This window comes from Phyllobates terribilis, unplaced genomic scaffold, assembly GCF_046119375.1.
Source record: "Phyllobates terribilis strain yellow unplaced genomic scaffold, ASM4611937v1 Scaffold_404__1_contigs__length_1715579, whole genome shotgun sequence".
NCBI lineage: Eukaryota > Metazoa > Chordata > Amphibia > Anura > Dendrobatidae > Phyllobates > Phyllobates terribilis.
In genome coordinates this window covers 493,514-510,961 of record NW_027363164.1, presented here as the reverse complement: position 1 = coordinate 510,961, position 17,448 = coordinate 493,514, and the positions used below count along the sequence as shown (strand labels likewise).

The 17,448-nt window shown below is 44.7% G+C and overlaps 13 non-coding genes across 13 annotated transcripts; all 13 read left to right on the top strand.

The window, feature by feature from the left end:
• Positions 1–1,070: 1,070 nt before the first annotated feature.
• Positions 1,071–1,261, top strand: LOC141225309 (U2 spliceosomal RNA). Its single transcript, XR_012292584.1, has one exon. It is a non-coding gene; the product is annotated as a U2 spliceosomal RNA (small nuclear RNA).
• Positions 1,262–2,376: 1,115 nt separating this feature from the next.
• LOC141225585 (U2 spliceosomal RNA) lies at positions 2,377–2,567 on the top strand. Its single transcript, XR_012292856.1, has one exon. It is a non-coding gene; the product is annotated as a U2 spliceosomal RNA (small nuclear RNA).
• A 1,115-nt stretch (positions 2,568–3,682) lies between these two features.
• Positions 3,683–3,873, top strand: LOC141225608 (U2 spliceosomal RNA). Its single transcript, XR_012292879.1, has one exon. It is a non-coding gene; the product is annotated as a U2 spliceosomal RNA (small nuclear RNA).
• A 1,115-nt stretch (positions 3,874–4,988) lies between these two features.
• Positions 4,989–5,179, top strand: LOC141225308 (U2 spliceosomal RNA). Its single transcript, XR_012292583.1, has one exon. It is a non-coding gene; the product is annotated as a U2 spliceosomal RNA (small nuclear RNA).
• Positions 5,180–6,294: 1,115 nt separating this feature from the next.
• Positions 6,295–6,485, top strand: LOC141225307 (U2 spliceosomal RNA). Its single transcript, XR_012292582.1, has one exon. It is a non-coding gene; the product is annotated as a U2 spliceosomal RNA (small nuclear RNA).
• Positions 6,486–7,601: 1,116 nt separating this feature from the next.
• On the top strand, positions 7,602–7,792 carry LOC141225306 (U2 spliceosomal RNA). Its single transcript, XR_012292581.1, has one exon. It is a non-coding gene; the product is annotated as a U2 spliceosomal RNA (small nuclear RNA).
• Positions 7,793–8,904: 1,112 nt separating this feature from the next.
• On the top strand, positions 8,905–9,095 carry LOC141225305 (U2 spliceosomal RNA). Its single transcript, XR_012292580.1, has one exon. It is a non-coding gene; the product is annotated as a U2 spliceosomal RNA (small nuclear RNA).
• Positions 9,096–10,210: 1,115 nt separating this feature from the next.
• On the top strand, positions 10,211–10,401 carry LOC141225304 (U2 spliceosomal RNA). The gene has a single exon (XR_012292579.1). It is a non-coding gene; the product is annotated as a U2 spliceosomal RNA (small nuclear RNA).
• A 1,112-nt stretch (positions 10,402–11,513) lies between these two features.
• Positions 11,514–11,704, top strand: LOC141225303 (U2 spliceosomal RNA). Its single transcript, XR_012292578.1, has one exon. It is a non-coding gene; the product is annotated as a U2 spliceosomal RNA (small nuclear RNA).
• A 1,115-nt stretch (positions 11,705–12,819) lies between these two features.
• Positions 12,820–13,010, top strand: LOC141225301 (U2 spliceosomal RNA). Its single transcript, XR_012292576.1, has one exon. It is a non-coding gene; the product is annotated as a U2 spliceosomal RNA (small nuclear RNA).
• A 1,115-nt stretch (positions 13,011–14,125) lies between these two features.
• On the top strand, positions 14,126–14,316 carry LOC141225300 (U2 spliceosomal RNA). The gene has a single exon (XR_012292575.1). It is a non-coding gene; the product is annotated as a U2 spliceosomal RNA (small nuclear RNA).
• A 1,115-nt stretch (positions 14,317–15,431) lies between these two features.
• Positions 15,432–15,622, top strand: LOC141225299 (U2 spliceosomal RNA). Its single transcript, XR_012292574.1, has one exon. It is a non-coding gene; the product is annotated as a U2 spliceosomal RNA (small nuclear RNA).
• A 1,115-nt stretch (positions 15,623–16,737) lies between these two features.
• Positions 16,738–16,928, top strand: LOC141225297 (U2 spliceosomal RNA). The gene has a single exon (XR_012292573.1). It is a non-coding gene; the product is annotated as a U2 spliceosomal RNA (small nuclear RNA).
• The last annotated feature ends 520 nt before the right edge of the window (positions 16,929–17,448 follow it).

The following is a 17,448-nucleotide window of genomic DNA, read 5'->3' as shown; positions in this document are numbered from 1 at the left end:
TTTGTTCATTTTGCTTGTTTGTCGGATTTTGGGATGGACTCTTTGGCTTTGCTTTTCTTCTCCTCATTGGATTTTTCATGTTCAAAGTTGCAGAAGCCAGATTACAAGCTCATTTTGGTTCAACTTCAGCAACTGTGCATTGCATTGCCATGTAATGTGATGCAATGCTATCTTTCTAGCTCTCCCTTTTTACTTCCTTTTGGATAAACAGACATATTAGGCAAGCATTTTGGAGCTTTCACCTAAATAACTACAGGTGGTGAGATAAGCTGCACAATATAATTGACCTTTCAGTATATTGTTGCACACACACCATCTATTTAGCAAATGCCCTTGTTATCAACAGCAGCCTTTTAAACTCACCTGAGCTAACAGGTATGTGCGCTGGTTACTCTGCTGCGCTTAAAATTTCTTTTTTGGTTTGCTACAATGCCTTTTCTGAAACGTTGTCTCCTTCTGCTGGAACACTGACTTCTTTCATTTAATGCCTGCAGACTATAAAAGAGAACCCAACCCAAAAAGTTTGGTTGATTAGTCTGTGGCATTCTGTTAAACTGTTGCTTATGGCGGTCTCTGTGAGCTTCTCAGCGACATTCAGCCAGCCAGGTATCCTGCCTGCAGTAGATGGAATGTGGCAATGGAACGCTGGCTGCGCGTGTCATAATAGGCTCTGAGCCTTTATATACCTGTGCACAGCAGCAGCCACCTTCAGTCTGCTGCTGGACAGCCAGCAGCAGCAGCAGCAGGAGAGGTATGTAATCAGGAGCCCTCCTGCTAAGGGTAGACAGCTGCTCGTTCCACCCCACCCCCCGCCTTAATTGGTTCTCCTCCCTTCCAACGGTGTTGAGGCGGGTGGGAACAGCAGGGGGTGAAGGTGCTGTGTTTAAAGAGGTGGAGTTATGCAGATCTAAAACGCGTGGATTGCAGCAGCAGCAAGCCGAAAAGTGCAGGCATGTAAGGGATCTAGAGGTTGACAACATGTCTTCTTAACGGGAGTCCAGGAGCTCATCTCCACAAATGGACTTTTCAGGATCCTTGGGTGGCTCCGTAGTTTGAAACCAATTCTGGTTATCGCTTCTCGGCCTTTTGGCTAAGATCAAGTGTAGTATCTGTTCTTATCAGTTTAATATCTGATACGTCCCCTATCTGGGGACCATATATTAAATGGATTTTTAGAACAGGGAGATGGAAAAAGAGCTTGCTCTGTCCACTCCACGCATTGACCTGGTATTGCAGTATCTCCAGGACCGGTGCACCCCTTCTTTAATGCAGTTTCTAAAATCAGAAAGAATTGAATTCAATGTTTTTTGTTCATTTTGCTTGTTTGTCGGATTTTGGGATGGACTCTTTGGCTTTGCTTTTCTTCTCCTCATTGGATTTTTCATGTTCAAAGTTGCAGAAGCCAGATTACAAGCTCATTTTGGTTCAACTTCAGCAACTGTGCATTGCATTGCCATGTAATGTGATGCAATGCTATCTTTCTAGCTCTCCCTTTTTACTTCCTTTTGGATAAACAGACATATTAGGCAAGCATTTTGGAGCTTTCACCTAAATAACTACAGGTGGTGAGATAAGCTGCACAATATAATTGACCTTTCAGTATATTGTTGCACACACACCATCTATTTAGCAAATGCCCTTGTTATCAACAGCAGCCTTTTAAACTCACCTGAGCTAACAGGTATGTGCGCTGGTTACTCTGCTGCGCTTAAAATTTCTTTTTTGGTTTGCTACAATGCCTTTTCTGAAACGTTGTCTCCTTCTGCTGGAACACTGACTTCTTTCATTTAATGCCTGCAGACTATAAAAGAGAACCCAACCCAAAAAGTTTGGTTGATTAGTCTGTGGCATTCTGTTAAACTGTTGCATATGGCGGTCTCTGTGAGCTTCTCAGCGACATTCAGCCAGCCAGGTATCCTGCCTGCAGTAGATGGAATGTGGCAATGGAACGCTGGCTGCGCGTGTCATAATAGGCTCTGAGCCTTTATATACCTGTGCACAGCAGCAGCCACCTTCAGTCTGCTGCTGGACAGCCAGCAGCAGCAGCAGCAGGAGAGGTATGTAATCAGGAGCCCTCCTGCTAAGGGTAGACAGCTGCTCGTTCCACCCCACCCCCCGCCTTAATTGGTTCTCCTCCCTTCCAACGGTGTTGAGGCGGGTGGGAACAGCAGGGGGTGAAGGTGCTGTGTTTAAAGAGGTGGAGTTATGCAGATCTAAAACGCGTGGATTGCAGCAGCAGCAAGCCGAAAAGTGCAGGCATGTAAGGGATCTAGAGGTTGACAACATGTCTTCTTAACGGGAGTCCAGGAGCTCATCTCCACAAATGGACTTTTCAGGATCCTTGGGTGGCTCCGTAGTTTGAAACCAATTCTGGTTATCGCTTCTCGGCCTTTTGGCTAAGATCAAGTGTAGTATCTGTTCTTATCAGTTTAATATCTGATACGTCCCCTATCTGGGGACCATATATTAAATGGATTTTTAGAACAGGGAGATGGAAACAGAGCTTGCTCTGTCCACTCCACCCATTGACCTGGTATTGCAGTATCTCCAGGACCGGTGCACCCCTTCTTTAATGCAGTTTCTAAAATCAGAAAGAATTGAATTCAATGTTTTTTGTTCATTTTGCTTGTTTGTCGGATTTTGGGATGGACTCTTTGGCTTTGCTTTTCTTCTCCTCATTGGATTTTTCATGTTCAAAGTTGCAGAAGCCAGATTACAAGCTCATTTTGGTTCAACTTCAGCAACTGTGCATTGCATTGCCATGTAATGTGATGCAATGCTATCTTTCTAGCTCTCCCTTTTTACTTCCTTTTGGATAAACAGACATATTAGGCAAGCATTTTGGAGCTTTCACCTAAATAACTACAGGTGGTGAAATAAGCTGCACAATATAATTGACCTTTCAGTATATTGTTGCACACACACCATCTATTTAGCAAATGCCCTTGTTATCAACAGCAGCCTTTTAAACTCACCTGAGCTAACAGGTATGTGCGCTGGTTACTCTGCTGCGCTTAAAATTTCTTTTTTGGTTTGCTACAATGCCTTTTCTGAAACGTTGTCTCCTTCTGCTGGAACACTGACTTCTTTCATTTAATGCCTGCAGACTATAAAAGAGAACCCAACCCAAAAAGTTTGGTTGATTAGTCTGTGGCATTCTGTTAAACTGTTGCTTATGGCGGTCTCTGTGAGCTTCTCAGCGACATTCAGCCAGCCAGGTATCCTGCCTGCAGTAGATGGAATGTGGCAATGGAACGCTGGCTGCGCGTGTCATAATAGGCTCTGAGCCTTTATATACCTGTGCACAGCAGCAACCACCTTCAGTCTGCTGCTGGACAGCCAGCAGCAGCAGCAGCAGGAGAGGTATGTAATCAGGAGCCCTCCTGCTAAGGGTAGACAGCTGCTCGTTCCACCCCACCCCCCGCCTTAATTGGTTCTCCTCCCTTCCAACGGTGTTGAGGCGGGTGGGAACAGCAGGGGGTGAAGGTGCTGTGTTTAAAGAGGTGGAGTTATGCAGATCTAAAACGCGTGGATTGCAGCAGCAGCAAGCCGAAAAGTGCAGGCATGTAAGGGATCTAGAGGTTGACAACATGTCTTCTTAACGGGAGTCCAGGAGCTCATCTCCACAAATGGACTTTTCAGGATCCTTGGGTGGCTCCGTAGTTTGAAACCAATTCTGGTTATCGCTTCTCGGCCTTTTGGCTAAGATCAAGTGTAGTATCTGTTCTTATCAGTTTAATATCTGATACATCCCCTATCTGGGGACCATATATTAAATGGATTTTTAGAACAGGGAGATGGAAAAAGAGCTTGCTCTGTCCACTCCACCCATTGACCTGGTATTGCAGTATCTCCAGGACCGGTGCACCCCTTCTTTAATGCAGTTTCTAAAATCAGAAAGAATTGAATTCAATGTTTTTTGTTCATTTTGCTTGTTTGTCGGATTTTGGGATGGACTCTTTGGCTTTGCTTTTCTTCTCCTTATTTTATTTTTCATGTTCAAAGTTGCAGAAGCCAGATTACAAGCTCATTTTGGTTCAACTTCAGCAACTGTGCATTGCATTGCCATGTAATGTGATGCAATGCTATCTTTCTAGCTCTCCCTTTTTACTTCCTTTTGGATAAACAGACATATTAGGCAAGCATTTTGGAGCTTTCACCTAAATAACTACAGGTGGTGAGATAAGCTGCACAATATAATTGACCTTTCAGTATATTGTTGCACACACACCATCTATTTAGCAAATGCCCTTGTTATCAACAGCAGCCTTTTAAACTCACCTGAGCTAACAGGTATGTGCGCTGGTTACTCTGCTGCGCTTAAAATTTCTTTTTTGGTTTGCTACAATGCCTTTTCTGAAACGTTGTCTCCTTCTGCTGGAACACTGACTTCTTTCATTTAATGCCTGCAGACTATAAAAGAGAACCCAACCCAAAAAGTTTGGTTGATTAGTCTGTGGCATTCTGTTAAACTGTTGATTATGGCGGTCTCTGTGAGCTTCTCAGCGACATTCAGCCAGCCAGGTATCCTGCCTGCAGTAGATGGAATGTGGCAATGGAACGCTGGCTGCGCGTGTCATAATAGGCTCTGAGCCTTTATATACCTGTGCACAGCAGCAGCCACCTTCAGTCTGCTGCTGGACAGCCAGCAGCAGCAGCAGCAGGAGAGGTATGTAATCAGGAGCCCTCCTGCTAAGGGTAGACAGCTGCTCGTTCCACCCCACCCCCCGCCTTAATTGGTTCTCCTGCCATCCAACGGTGTTGAGGCGGGTGGGAACAGCAGGGGGTGAAGGTGCTGTGTTTAAAGAGGTGGAGTTATGCAGATCTAAAACGCGTGGATTGCAGCAGCAGCAAGCCGAAAAGTGCAGGCATGTAAGGGATCTAGAGGTTGACAACATGTCTTCTTAACGGGAGTCCAGGAGCTCATCTCCACAAATGGACTTTTCAGGATCCTTGGGTGGCTCCGTAGTTTGAAACCAATTCTGGTTATCGCTTCTCGGCCTTTTGGCTAAGATCAAGTGTAGTATCTGTTCTTATCAGTTTAATATCTGATACGTCCCCTATCTGGGGACCATATATTAAATGGATTTTTAGAACAGGGAGATGGAAAAAGAGCTTGCTCTGTCCACTCCACGCATTGACCTGGTATTGCAGTATCTCCAGGACCGGTGCACCCCTTCTTTAATGCAGTTTCTAAAATCAGAAAGAATTGAATTCAATGTTTTTTGTTCATTTTGCTTGTTTGTCGGATTTTGGGATGGACTCTTTGGCTTTGCTTTTCTTCTCCTCATTGGATTTTTCATGTTCAAAGTTGCAGAAGCCAGATTACAAGCTCATTTTGGTTCAACTTCAGCAACTGTGCATTGCATTGCCATGTAATGTGATGCAATGCTATCTTTCTAGCTCTCCCTTTTTACTTCCTTTTGGATAAACAGACATATTAGGCAAGCATTTTGGAGCTTTCACCTAAATAACTACAGGTGGTGAGATAAGCTGCACAATATAATTGACCTTTCAGTATATTGTTGCACACACACCATCTATTTAGCAAATGCCCTTGTTATCAACAGCAGCCTTTTAAACTCACCTGAGCTAACAGGTATGTGCGCTGGTTACTCTGCTGCGCTTAAAATTTCTTTTTTGGTTTGCTACAATGCCTTTTCTGAAACGTTGTCTCCTTCTGCTGGAACACTGACTTCTTTCATTTAATGCCTGCAGACTATAAAAGAGAACCCAACCCAAAAAGTTTGGTTGATTAGTCTGTGGCATTCTGTTAAACTGTTGCTTATGGCGGTCTCTGTGAGCTTCTCAGCGACATTCAGCCAGCCAGGTATCCTGCCTGCAGTAGATGGAATGTGGCAATGGAACGCTGGCTGCGCGTGTCATAATAGGCTCTGAGCCTTTATATACCTGTGCACAGCAGCAGCCACCTTCAGTCTGCTGCTGGACAGCCAGTAGCAGCAGCAGCAGGAGAGGTATGTAATCAGGAGCCCTCCTGCTAAGGGTAGACAGCTGCTCGTTCCACCCCACCCCCCGCCTTAATTGGTTCTCCTCCCTTCCAACGGTGTTGAGGCGGGTGGGAACAGCAGGGGGTGAAGGTGCTGTGTTTAAAGAGGTGGAGTTATGCAGATCTAAAACGCGTGGATTGCAGCAGCAGCAAGCCGAAAAGTGCAGGCATGTAAGGGATCTAGAGGTTGACAACATGTCTTCTTAACGGGAGTCCAGGAGCTCATCTCCACAAATGGACTTTTCAGGATCCTTGGGTGGCTCCGTAGTTTGAAACCAATTCTGGTTATCGCTTCTCGGCCTTTTGGCTAAGATCAAGTGTAGTATCTGTTCTTATCAGTTTAATATCTGATACGTCCCCTATCTGGGGACCATATATTAAATGGATTTTTAGAACAGGGAGATGGAAAAAGAGCTTGCTCTGTCCACTCCACGCATTGACCTGGTATTGCAGTATCTCCAGGACCGGTGCACCCCTTCTTTAATGCAGTTTCTAAAATCAGAAAGAATTGAATTCAATGTTTTTTGTTCATTTTGCTTGTTTGTACGGAATTTGGGATGGACTCTTTGGCTTTGCTTTTCTTCTCCTCATTGGATTTTTCATGTTCAAAGTTGCAGAAGCCAGATTACAAGCTCATTTTGGTTCAACTTCAGCAACTGTGCATTGCATTGCCATGTAATGTGATGCAATGCTATCTTTCTAGCTCTCCCTTTTTACTTCCTTTTGGATAAACAGACATATTAGGCAAGCATTTTGGAGCTTTCACCTAAATAACTACAGGTGGTGAGATAAGCTGCACAATATAATTGACCTTTCAGTATATTGTTGCACACACACCATCTATTTAGCAAATGCCCTTGTTATCAACAGCAGCCTTTTAAACTCACCTGAGCTAACAGATATGTGCGCTGGTTACTCTGCTGCGCTTAAAATTTCTTTTTTGGTTTGCTACAATGCCTTTTCTGAAACGTTGTCTCCTTCTGCTGGAACACTGACTTCTTTCATTTAATGCCTGCAGACTATGAAAGAGAACCCAACCCAAAAAGTTTGGTTGATTAGTCTGTGGCATTCTGTTAAACTGTTGCTTATGGCGGTCTCTGTGAGCTTCTCAGCGACATTCAGCCAGCCAGGTATCCTGCCTGCAGTAGATGGAATGTGGCAATGGAACGCTGGCTGCGCGTGTCATAATAGGCTCTGAGCCTTTATATACCTGTGCACAGCAGCAGCCACCTTCAGTCTGCTGCTGGACAGCCAGTAGCAGCAGCAGCAGGAGAGGTATGTAATCAGGAGCCCTCCTGCTAAGGGTAGACAGCTGCTCGTTCCACCCCACCCCCCGCCTTAATTGGTTCTCCTCCCTTCCAACGGTGTTGAGGCGGGTGGGAACAGCAGGGGGTGAAGGTGCTGTGTTTAAAGAGGTGGAGTTATGCAGATCTAAAACGCGTGGATTGCAGCAGCAGCAAGCCGAAAAGTGCAGGCATGTAAGGGATCTAGAGGTTGACAACATGTCTTCTTAACGGGAGTCCAGGAGCTCATCTCCACAAATGGACTTTTCAGGATCCTTGGGTGGCTCCGTAGTTTGAAACCAATTCTGGTTATCGCTTCTCGGCCTTTTGGCTAAGATCAAGTGTAGTATCTGTTCTTATCAGTTTAATATCTGATACGTCCCCTATCTGGGGACCATATATTAAATGGATTTTTAGAACAGGGAGATGGAAAAAGAGCTTGCTCTGTCCACTCCACGCATTGACCTGGTATTGCAGTATCTCCAGGACCGGTGCACCCCTTCTTTAATGCAGTTTCTAAAATCAGAAAGAATTGAATTCAATGTTTTTTGTTCATTTTGCTTGTTTGTCGGATTTTGGGATGGACTCTTTGGCTTTGCTTTTCTTCTCCTCATTGGATTTTTCATGTTCAAAGTTGCAGAAGCCAGATTACAAGCTCATTTTGGTTCAACTTCAGCAACTGTGCATTGCATTGCCATGTAATGTGATGCAATGCTATCTTTCTAGCTCTCCCTTTTTACTTCCTTTTGGATAAACAGACATATTAGGCAAGCATTTTGGAGCTTTCACCTAAATAACTACAGGTGGTGAGATAAGCTGCACAATATAATTGACCTTTCAGTATATTGTTGCACACACACCATCTATTTAGCAAATGCCCTTGTTATCAACAGCAGCCTTTTAAACTCACCTGAGCTAACAGGTATGTGCGCTGGTTACTCTGCTGCGCTTAAAATTTCTTTTTTGGTTTGCTACAATGCCTTTTCTGAAACGTTGTCTCCTTCTGCTGGAACACTGACTTCTTTCATTTAATGCCTGCAGACTATAAAAGAGAACCCAACCCAAAAAGTTTGGTTGATTAGTCTGTGGCATTCTGTTAAACTGTTGCTTATGGCGGTCTCTGTGAGCTTCTCAGCGACATTCAGCCAGCCAGGTATCCTGCCTGCAGTAGATGGAATGTGGCAATGGAACGCTGGCTGCGCGTGTCATAATAGGCTCTGAGCCTTTATATACCTGTGCACAGCAGCAGCCACCTTCAGTCTGCTGCTGGACAGCCAGCAGCAGCAGCAGGAGAGGTATGTAATCAGGAGCCCTCCTGCTAAGGGTAGACAGCTGCTCGTTCCACCCCACCCCCCGCCTTAATTGGTTCTCCTCCCTTCCAACGGTGTTGAGGCGGGTGGGAACAGCAGGGGGTGAAGGTGCTGTGTTTAAAGAGGTGGAGTTATGCAGATCTAAAACGCGTGGATTGCAGCAGCAGCAAGCCGAAAAGTGCAGGCATGTAAGGGATCTAGAGGTTGACAACATGTCTTCTTAACGGGAGTCCAGGAGCTCATCTCCACAAATGGACTTTTCAGGATCCTTGGGTGGCTCCGTAGTTTGAAACCAATTCTGGTTATCGCTTCTCGGCCTTTTGGCTAAGATCAAGTGTAGTATCTGTTCTTATCAGTTTAATATCTGATACGTCCCCTATCTGGGGACCATATATTAAATGGATTTTTAGAACAGGGAGATGGAAAAAGAGCTTGCTCTGTCCACTCCACGCATTGACCTGGTATTGCAGTATCTCCAGGACCGGTGCACCCCTTCTTTAATGCAGTTTCTAAAATCAGAAAGAATTGAATTCAATGTTTTTTGTTCATTTTGCTTGTTTGTCGGATTTTGGGATGGACTCTTTGGCTTTGCTTTTCTTCTCCTCATTGGATTTTTCATGTTCAAAGTTGCAGAAGCCAGATTACAAGCTCATTTTGGTTCAACTTCAGCAACTGTGCATTGCATTGCCATGTAATGTGATGCAATGCTATCTTTCTAGCTCTCCCTTTTTACTTCCTTTTGGATAAACAGACATATTAGGCAAGCATTTTGGAGCTTTCACCTAAATAACTACAGGTGGTGAGATAAGCTGCACAATATAATTGACCTTTCAGTATATTGTTGCACACACACCATCTATTTAGCAAATGCCCTTGTTATCAACAGCAGCCTTTTAAACTCACCTGAGCTAACAGATATGTGCGCTGGTTACTCTGCTGCGCTTAAAATTTCTTTTTTGGTTTGCTACAATGCCTTTTCTGAAACGTTGTCTCCTTCTGCTGGAACACTGACTTCTTTCATTTAATGCCTGCAGACTATAAAAGAGAACCCAACCCAAAAAGTTTGGTTGATTAGTCTGTGGCATTCTGTTAAACTGTTGCTTATGGCGGTCTCTGTGAGCTTCTCAGCGACATTCAGCCAGCCAGGTATCCTGCCTGCAGTAGATGGAATGTGGCAATGGAACGCTGGCTGCGCGTGTCATAATAGGCTCTGAGCCTTTATATACCTGTGCACAGCAGCAGCCACCTTCAGTCTGCTGCTGGACAGCCAGTAGCAGCAGCAGCAGGAGAGGTATGTAATCAGGAGCCCTCCTGCTAAGGGTAGACAGCTGCTCGTTCCACCCCACCCCCCGCCTTAATTGGTTCTCCTCCCTTCCAACGGTGTTGAGGCGGGTGGGAACAGCAGGGGGTGAAGGTGCTGTGTTTAAAGAGGTGGAGTTATGCAGATCTAAAACGCGTGGATTGCAGCAGCAGCAAGCCGAAAAGTGCAGGCATGTAAGGGATCTAGAGGTTGACAACATGTCTTCTTAACGGGAGTCCAGGAGCTCATCTCCACAAATGGACTTTTCAGGATCCTTGGGTGGCTCCGTAGTTTGAAACCAATTCTGGTTATCGCTTCTCGGCCTTTTGGCTAAGATCAAGTGTAGTATCTGTTCTTATCAGTTTAATATCTGATACGTCCCCTATCTGGGGACCATATATTAAATGGATTTTTAGAACAGGGAGATGGAAAAAGAGCTTGCTCTGTCCACTCCACGCATTGACCTGGTATTGCAGTATCTCCAGGACCGGTGCACCCCTTCTTTAATGCAGTTTCTAAAATCAGAAAGAATTGAATTCAATGTTTTTTGTTCATTTTGCTTGTTTGTCGGATTTTGGGATGGACTCTTTGGCTTTGCTTTTCTTCTCCTCATTGGATTTTTCATGTTCAAAGTTGCAGAAGCCAGATTACAAGCTCATTTTGGTTCAACTTCAGCAACTGTGCATTGCATTGCCATGTAATGTGATGCAATGCTATCTTTCTAGCTCTCCCTTTTTACTTCCTTTTGGATAAACAGACATATTAGGCAAGCATTTTGGAGCTTTCACCTAAATAACTACAGGTGGTGAGATAAGCTGCACAATATAATTGACCTTTCAGTATATTGTTGCACACACACCATCTATTTAGCAAATGCCCTTGTTATCAACAGCAGCCTTTTAAACTCACCTGAGCTAACAGGTATGTGCGCTGGTTACTCTGCTGCGCTTAAAATTTCTTTTTTGGTTTGCTACAATGCCTTTTCTGAAACGTTGTCTCCTTCTGCTGGAACACTGACTTCTTTCATTTAATGCCTGCAGACTATAAAAGAGAACCCAACCCAAAAAGTTTGGTTGATTAGTCTGTGGCATTCTGTTAAACTGTTGCTTATGGCGGTCTCTGTGAGCTTCTCAGCGACATTCAGCCAGCCAGGTATCCTGCCTGCAGTAGATGGAATGTGGCAATGGAACGCTGGCTGCGCGTGTCATAATAGGCTCTGAGCCTTTATATACCTGTGCACAGCAGCAGCCACCTTCAGTCTGCTGCTGGACAGCCAGCAGCAGCAGCAGGAGAGGTATGTAATCAGGAGCCCTCCTGCTAAGGGTAGACAGCTGCTCGTTCCACCCCACCCCCCGCCTTAATTGGTTCTCCTCCCTTCCAACGGTGTTGAGGCGGGTGGGAACAGCAGGGGGTGAAGGTGCTGTGTTTAAAGAGGTGGAGTTATGCAGATCTAAAACGCGTGGATTGCAGCAGCAGCAAGCCGAAAAGTGCAGGCATGTAAGGGATCTAGAGGTTGACAACATGTCTTCTTAACGGGAGTCCAGGAGCTCATCTCCACAAATGGACTTTTCAGGATCCTTGGGTGGCTCCGTAGTTTGAAACCAATTCTGGTTATCGCTTCTCGGCCTTTTGGCTAAGATCAAGTGTAGTATCTGTTCTTATCAGTTTAATATCTGATACGTCCCCTATCTGGGGACCATATATTAAATGGATTTTTAGAACAGGGAGATGGAAAAAGAGCTTGCTCTGTCCACTCCACGCATTGACCTGGTATTGCAGTATCTCCAGGACCGGTGCACCCCTTCTTTAATGCAGTTTCTAAAATCAGAAAGAATTGAATTCAATGTTTTTTGTTCATTTTGCTTGTTTGTCGGATTTTGGGATGGACTCTTTGGCTTTGCTTTTCTTCTCCTCATTGGATTTTTCATGTTCAAAGTTGCAGAAGCCAGATTACAAGCTCATTTTGGTTCAACTTCAGCAACTGTGCATTGCATTGCCATGTAATGTGATGCAATGCTATCTTTCTAGCTCTCCCTTTTTACTTCCTTTTGGATAAACAGACATATTAGGCAAGCATTTTGGAGCTTTCACCTAAATAACTACAGGTGGTGAGATAAGCTGCACAATATAATTGACCTTTCAGTATATTGTTGCACACACACCATCTATTTAGCAAATGCCCTTGTTATCAACAGCAGCCTTTTAAACTCACCTGAGCTAACAGGTATGTGCGCTGGTTACTCTGCTGCGCTTAAAATTTCTTTTTTGGTTTGCTACAATGCCTTTTCTGAAACGTTGTCTCCTTCTGCTGGAACACTGACTTCTTTCATTTAATGCCTGCAGACTATAAAAGAGAACCTAACCCAAAAAGTTTGGTTGATTAGTCTGTGGCATTCTGTTAAACTGTTGCTTATGGCGGTCTCTGTGAGCTTCTCAGCGACATTCAGCCAGCCAGGTATCCTGCCTGCAGTAGATGGAATGTGGCAATGGAACGCTGGCTGCGCGTGTCATAATAGGCTCTGAGCCTTTATATACCTGTGCACAGCAGCAGCCACCTTCAGTCTGCTGCTGGACAGCCAGCAGCAGCAGCAGCAGGAGAGGTATGTAATCAGGAGCCCTCCTGCTAAGGGTAGACAGCTGCTCGTTCCACCCCACCCCCCGCCTTAATTGGTTCTCCTCCCTTCCAACGGTGTTGAGGCGGGTGGGAACAGCAGGGGGTGAAGGTGCTGTGTTTAAAGAGGTGGAGTTATGCAGATCTAAAACGCGTGGATTGCAGCAGCAGCAAGCCGAAAAGTGCAGGCATGTAAGGGATCTAGAGGTTGACAACATGTCTTCTTAACGGGAGTCCAGGAGCTCATCTCCACAAATGGACTTTTCAGGATCCTTGGGTGGCTCCGTAGTTTGAAACCAATTCTGGTTATCGCTTCTCGGCCTTTTGGCTAAGATCAAGTGTAGTATCTGTTCTTATCAGTTTAATATCTGATACGTCCCCTATCTGGGGACCATATATTAAATGGATTTTTAGAACAGGGAGATGGAAAAAGAGCTTGCTCTGTCCACTCCACGCATTGACCTGGTATTGCAGTATCTCCAGGACCGGTGCACCCCTTCTTTAATGCAGTTTCTAAAATCAGAAAGAATTGAATTCAATGTTTTTTGTTCATTTTGCTTGTTTGTCGGATTTTGGGATGGACTCTTTGGCTTTGCTTTTCTTCTCCTCATTGGATTTTTCATGTTCAAAGTTGCAGAAGCCAGATTACAAGCTCATTTTGGTTCAACTTCAGCAACTGTGCATTGCATTGCCATGTAATGTGATGCAATGCTATCTTTCTAGCTCTCCCTTTTTACTTCCTTTTGGATAAACAGACATATTAGGCAAGCATTTTGGAGCTTTCACCTAAATAACTACAGGTGGTGAGATAAGCTGCACAATATAATTGACCTTTCAGTATATTGTTGCACACACACCATCTATTTAGCAAATACCCTTGTTATCAACAGCAGCCTTTTAAACTCACCTGAGCTAACAGGTATGTGCGCTGGTTACTCTGCTGCGCTTAAAATTTCTTTTTTGGTTTGCTACAATGCCTTTTCTGAAACGTTGTCTCCTTCTGCTGGAACACTGACTTCTTTCATTTAATGCCTGCAGACTATAAAAGAGAACCCAACCCAAAAAGTTTGGTTGATTAGTCTGTGGCATTCTGTTAAACTGTTGCTTATGGCGGTCTCTGTGAGCTTCTCAGCGACATTCAGCCAGCCAGGTATCCTGCCTGCAGTAGATGGAATGTGGCAATGGAACGCTGGCTGCGCGTGTCATAATAGGCTCTGAGCCTTTATATACCTGTGCACAGCAGCAGCCACCTTCAGTCTGCTGCTGGACAGCCAGCAGCAGCAGCAGCAGGAGAGGTATGTAATCAGGAGCCCTCCTGCTAAGGGTAGACAGCTGCTCGTTCCACCCCACCCCCCGCCTTAATTGGTTCTCCTCCCTTCCAACGGTGTTGAGGCGGGTGGGAACAGCAGGGGGTGAAGGTGCTGTGTTTAAAGAGGTGGAGTTATGCAGATCTAAAACGCGTGGATTGCAGCAGCAGCAAGCCGAAAAGTGCAGGCATGTAAGGGATCTAGAGGTTGACAACATGTCTTCTTAACGGGAGTCCAGGAGCTCATCTCCACAAATGGACTTTTCAGGATCCTTGGGTGGCTCCGTAGTTTGAAACCAATTCTGGTTATCGCTTCTCGGCCTTTTGGCTAAGATCAAGTGTAGTATCTGTTCTTATCAGTTTAATATCTGATACGTCCCCTATCTGGGGACCATATATTAAATGGATTTTTAGAACAGGGAGATGGAAAAAGAGCTTGCTCTGTCCACTCCACGCATTGACCTGGTATTGCAGTATCTCCAGGACCGGTGCACCCCTTCTTTAATGCAGTTTCTAAAATCAGAAAGAATTGAATTCAATGTTTTTTGTTCATTTTGCTTGTTTGTCGGATTTTGGGATGGACTCTTTGGCTTTGCTTTTCTTCTCCTCATTGGATTTTTCATGTTCAAAGTTGCAGAAGCCAGATTACAAGCTCATTTTGGTTCAACTTCAGCAACTGTGCATTGCATTGCCATGTAATGTGATGCAATGCTATCTTTCTAGCTCTCCCTTTTTACTTCCTTTTGGATAAACAGACATATTAGGCAAGCATTTTGGAGCTTTCACCTAAATAACTACAGGTGGTGAGATAAGCTGCACAATATAATTGACCTTTCAGTATATTGTTGCACACACACCATCTATTTAGCAAATGCCCTTGTTATCAACAGCAGCCTTTTAAACTCACCTGAGCTAACAGGTATGTGCGCTGGTTACTCTGCTGCGCTTAAAATTTCTTTTTTGGTTTGCTACAATGCCTTTTCTGAAACGTTGTCTCCTTCTGCTGGAACACTGACTTCTTTCATTTAATGCCTGCAGACTATAAAAGAGAACCCAACCCAAAAAGTTTGGTTGATTAGTCTGTGGCATTCTGTTAAACTGTTGCTTATGGCGGTCTCTGTGAGCTTCTCAGCGACATTCAGCCAGCCAGGTATCCTGCCTGCAGTAGATGGAATGTGGCAATGGAACGCTGGCTGCGCGAGTCATAATAGGCTCTGAGCCTTTATATACCTGTGCACAGCAGCAGCCACCTTCAGTCTGCTGCTGGACAGCCAGCAGCAGCAGCAGCAGGAGAGGTATGTAATCAGGAGCCCTCCTGCTAAGGGTAGACAGCTGCTCGTTCCACCCCACCCCCCACCTTAATTGGTTCTCCTCCCTTCCAACGGTGTTGAGGCGGGTGGGAACAGCAGGGGGTGAAGGTGCTGTGTTTAAAGAGGTGGAGTTATGCAGATCTAAAACGCGTGGATTGCAGCAGCAGCAAGCCGAAAAGTGCAGGCATGTAAGGGATCTAGAGGTTGACAACATGTCTTCTTAACGGGAGTCCAGGAGCTCATCTCCACAAATGGACTTTTCAGGATCCTTGGGTGGCTCCGTAGTTTGAAACCAATTCTGGTTATCGCTTCTCGGCCTTTTGGCTAAGATCAAGTGTAGTATCTGTTCTTATCAGTTTAATATCTGATACGTCCCCTATCTGGGGACCATATATTAAATGGATTTTTAGAACAGGGAGATGGAAAAAGAGCTTGCTCTGTCCACTCCACGCATTGACCTGGTATTGCAGTATCTCCAGGACCGGTGCACCCCTTCTTTAATGCAGTTTCTAAAATCAGAAAGAATTGAATTCAATGTTTTTTGTTCATTTTGCTTGTTTGTCGGATTTTGGGATGGACTCTTTGGCTTTGCTTTTCTTCTCCTCATTGGATTTTTCATGTTCAAAGTTGCAGAAGCCAGATTACAAGCTCATTTTGGTTCAACTTCAGCAACTGTGCATTGCATTGCCATGTAATGTGATGCAATGCTATCTTTCTAGCTCTCCCTTTTTACTTCCTTTTGGATAAACAGACATATTAGGCAAGCATTTTGGAGCTTTCACCTAAATAACTACAGGTGGTGAGATAAGCTGCACAATATAATTGACCTTTCAGTATATTGTTGCACACACACCATCTATTTAGCAAATGCCCTTGTTATCAACAGCAGCCTTTTAAACTCACCTGAGCTAACAGGTATGTGCGCTGGTTACTCTGCTGCGCTTAAAATTTCTTTTTTGGTTTGCTACAATGCCTTTTCTGAAACGTTGTCTCCTTCTGCTGGAACACTGACTTCTTTCATTTAATGCCTGCAGACTATAAAAGAGAACCCAACCCAAAAAGTTTGGTTGATTAGTCTGTGGCATTCTGTTAAACTGTTGCTTATGGCGGTCTCTGTGAGCTTCTCAGCGACATTCAGCCAGCCAGGTATCCTGCCTGCAGTAGATGGAATGTGGCAATGGAACGCTGGCTGCGCGTGTCATAATAGGCTCTGAGCCTTTATATACCTGTGCACAGCAGCAGCCACCTTCAGTCTGCTGCTGGACAGCCAGCAGCAGCAGCAGCAGGAGAGGTATGTAATCAGGAGCCCTCCTGCTAAGGGTAGACAGCTGCTCGTTCCACCCCACCCCCCGCCTTAATTGGTTCTCCTCCCTTCCAACGGTGTTGAGGCGGGTGGGAACAGCAGGGGGTGAAGGTGCTGTGTTTAAAGAGGTGGAGTTATGCAGATCTAAAACGCGTGGATTGCAGCAGCAGCAAGCCGAAAAGTGCAGGCATGTAAGGGATCTAGAGGTTGACAACATGTCTTCTTAACGGGAGTCCAGGAGCTCATCTCCACAAATGGACTTTTCAGGATCCTTGGGTGGCTCCGTAGTTTGAAACCAATTCTGGTTATCGCTTCTCGGCCTTTTGGCTAAGATCAAGTGTAGTATCTGTTCTTATCAGTTTAATATCTGATACGTCCCCTATCTGGGGACCATATATTAAATGGATTTTTAGAACAGGGAGATGGAAAAAGAGCTTGCTCTGTCCACTCCACGCATTGACCTGGTATTGCAGTATCTCCAGGACCGGTGCACCCCTTCTTTAATGCAGTTTCTAAAATCAGAAAGAATTGAATTCAATGTTTTTTGTTCATTTTGCTTGTTTGTCGGAATTTGGGATGGACTCTTTGGCTTTGCTTTTCTTCTCCTCATTGGATTTTTCATGTTCAAAGTTGCAGAAGCCAGATTACAAGCTCATTTTGGTTCAACTTCAGCAACTGTGCATTGCATTGCCATGTAATGTGATGCAATGCTATCTTTCTAGCTCTCCCTTTTTACTTCCTTTTGGATAAACAGACATATTAGGCAAGCATTTTGGAGCTTTCACCTAAATAACTACAGGTGGTGAGATAAGCTGCACAATATAATTGACCTTTCAGTATATTGTTGCACACACACCATCTATTTAGCAAATGCCCTTGTTATCAACAGCAGCCTTTTAAACTCACCTGAGCTAACAGATATGTGCGCTGGTTACTCTGCTGCGCTTAAAATTTCTTTTTTGGTTTGCTACAATGCCTTTTCTGAAACGTTGTCTCCTTCTGCTGGAACACTGACTTC